Source organism: Oncorhynchus keta, unplaced genomic scaffold (assembly GCF_023373465.1).
Source record: "Oncorhynchus keta strain PuntledgeMale-10-30-2019 unplaced genomic scaffold, Oket_V2 Un_contig_29417_pilon_pilon, whole genome shotgun sequence".
NCBI lineage: Eukaryota > Metazoa > Chordata > Actinopteri > Salmoniformes > Salmonidae > Oncorhynchus > Oncorhynchus keta.
Window position 1 is genome coordinate 1 of NW_026286532.1, and position 3,038 is coordinate 3,038.

The 3,038-nt window shown below is 45.7% G+C and overlaps 1 long non-coding RNA gene across 2 annotated transcripts; it reads left to right on the forward strand.

Annotated features, from left to right (window-relative positions):
• The first annotated feature begins 2,162 nt into the window (after positions 1-2,162).
• LOC127923362 (uncharacterized) lies at positions 2,163-2,942 on the forward strand. 2 transcript variants are annotated; one of them, XR_008114227.1, is made up of 3 exons: positions 2,163-2,421; positions 2,481-2,680; positions 2,758-2,942. It is a non-coding gene; the product is annotated as an uncharacterized LOC127923362 (long non-coding RNA). The 2 variants fall into 2 exon arrangements; XR_008114228.1 differs by having other exon boundaries at positions 2,853-2,906.
• Positions 2,943-3,038: the final 96 nt, after the last annotated feature.

The following is a 3,038-nucleotide window of genomic DNA, read 5'->3' on the forward strand; positions in this document are numbered from 1 at the left end:
TGTTATGAGGAGTTATGTACCAGCACAAAAACATCCTGTGGCGGACTGCAATAGCATCGAATAGCCCCGTGATATGCAACTGTTCAGGGAAGTCAGGAACCAATACACGCAGTCAGTCAGGAAAGCTAAGGCCAGCTTCTTCAGGCAGAAGTTTGCATCCTGTAGCTCCAACTCCAAAAAGTTCTGGGACACTGTGAAGTCCATGGAGAACAAGAGCACCTCCTCCCAGCTGCCCACTGCACTGAGGCTAGGAACACGGTCTCCACCGATAAATCCATGATTATCGAAAACTTCAATAAGCACTTCTCAACGGCTGGCCATGCCTTCCGCCTGGCTACTCCAACCTCGGCCAACAGCTCCGCCCCCCGTAGTTCCTCACCCAAGCCTCTCCAGGTTCTCCTTTACCCAAATCCAGATAGCAGATGTTCTGAAAGAGCTGCAAAACCTGGACCCGTACAAATCAGCTGGGCTTGACAATCTGGACCCGCTATTTCTGAAACTATCTGCCGCCATTGTCGCAACCCCTATTACCAGCCTGTTCAACCTCTCTTTCATATCGTCTGAGATCCCCAAGGATTGGAAAGCTGCCGCAGTCATCCCCCTCTTCAAAGGGGAGACACCCTGGACCCAAACTGCTATAGACCTATATCCATCCTGCCCTGCCTATCTAAGGTCTTCGAAAGCCAAGTCAACAAACAGGTCACTGACCATCTCGAATCCCACCGTACCTTCTCCGCTGTGCAATCTGGTTTCCGAGCCGGTCACGGGTGCACCTCAGCCACACTCAAGGTACTAAATGATATCATAACCGCCATCGATAAAAGACAGTACTGTGCAGCCGTCTTCATCGACCTCGCCAAGGCTTTCGACTCTGTCAATCACCAAATTCTTATCGGCAGACTCAACAGCCTCGGTTTTTCGGATGACTGCCTTGCCTGGTTCACCAATTACTTTGCAGACAGAGTTCAGTGTGTCAAATCAGAGGGCATGCTGTCCGGTCCTCTGGCAGTCTCTATGGGGTGCCACAGGGTTCAATTCTCGGACCGACTCTTTTCTCTGTATATATCAATGATGTTGCTCTTGCTGCGGTGCGATTCCCTGATCCACCTCTACGCAGACGACACCATTCTATATACTTTCGGCCCGTCATTGGACACTGTGCTATCAAACCTCCAAACGAGCTTCAATGCCATACAGCACTCCTTCCGTGGCCTCCAACTGCTCTTAAACGCGAGTAAAACCAAATGCATGCTTTTCAACCGATCGCTGCCTGCACCCGCATGCCCGACTAGCATCACCACCCTGGATGGTTCCAACCTTGAATATGTGGACATCTATAAGTACCTAGGTGTCTGGCTAGACTGCAAACTCTCCTTCCAGACTCACATCAAACATCTCCAATCAAAAATCAAATCCAGAGTCGGCTTTCTATTCCCGCAACAAAGCCTCCTTCACTCACGCTGCCAAGCTTACCCTAGTAAAACTGACTATCCTACCGATCCTCGACTTCGGCGATGTCATCTACAAATGGCTTCCAACACCCTACTCAGCAAACTGGACGCAGTCTATCACAGTGCCATCCGTTTTGTCACTAAAGCACCTTATACCACCCACCACTGCGACTTGTATGCTCTAGTCGGCTGGCCCTCACTACATATTCGTCGCCAGACCCACTGGCTCCAGGTCATTTACAAGTCCATGCTAGGTAAAGCTCCGCCTTATCTCAGTTCACTGGTCACGATGGCAACACCCATCCGTAGCACGCGCTCCAGCAGGTGTATCTCACTGATCATCCCTTAAAGCCAACACCTCATTTGGCCACCTTTCGTTCAAGTACTCTGCTGCCTGTGACTGGAACGAATTGCAAAAATCGCTGAAGTTGGAGACTTTTATCTCCCTCACCAACTTCAAACATCAGCTATCCGAGCAGCTAACCGATCGCTGCAGCTGTACATAGTCTATAGGTAAATAGCTCACCCTTTTTCACCTACCTCATTCCCATACTGTTTTTATACTGTTTTTATTTATTTACTTTTCTGCTCTTTTGCACACCAATATCTCTACCTGTACATGCCCATCTGATCATTTATCACTCCAGTGTTAATCTGCAAAATTGTATTATTCGCCTACCTCCTCATGCCTTTTGCACACATTGTATATAGACTGCCCATTTTTTTCTACTGTGTTATTGACTTGCTAATTGTTTACTCCATGTGTAACTCTGTGTTGTCTGTTCACACTGCTATGCTTTATCTTGGCCAGGTCGCAGTTGCAAATGAGAACTTGTTCTCAACTAGCCTACCTGGTTAAATAAAGGTGAAATAAAAAAAAAAAATTAAAAATGTAGAGATGTTATGTAGAGGTGTTATCAGGAGTTATGTAGAGGTGTTATGAGGAGTTATGTAGAGGAGTTATGTAGAGGTGTTATCAGGAGTTATGTAGAGGTGTTATGAGGAGTTATGTAGAGGTGTTATGTAGAGGTGTTATCAGGAGTTATGTAGAGGTGTTATCAGGAGTTATGTAGAGGTGTTATGTAGAGGTGTTATGAGGAGTTATGTAGAGGTGTTATGTAGAGGTGTTATCAGGAGTTATGTAGAGGTGTTATGAGGAGTTATGTAGAGGAGTTATGTAGAGGTGTTATCAGGAGTTATGTAGAGGTGTTATCAGGAGTTATGTAGAGGTGTTATGTAGAGGTGTTCACTAAAGCATCCCATGTATGTAACTTTAGTCTTTCACTTTTCAACGAGTTATGTAGAGGTGTTATGTAGAGGTGTTATCAGGAGTTATGTAGAGGTGTTATGAGGAGTTATGTAGAGGAGTTATGTAGAGGTGTTATGAGGAGTTATGTAGAGGTGTTATGTAGAGGTGTTATCAGGAGTTATGTAGAGGTGTTATGAGGAGTTATGTAGAGGAGTTATGTAGAGGTGTTATCAGGAGTTATGTAGAGGTGTTATCAGGAGATTATGTAGAGGTGTTATGTAGAGGTGTTATCAGGAGTTATGTAGAGGTGTTATCAGGAGTTATGAGTTGAAAGAGGA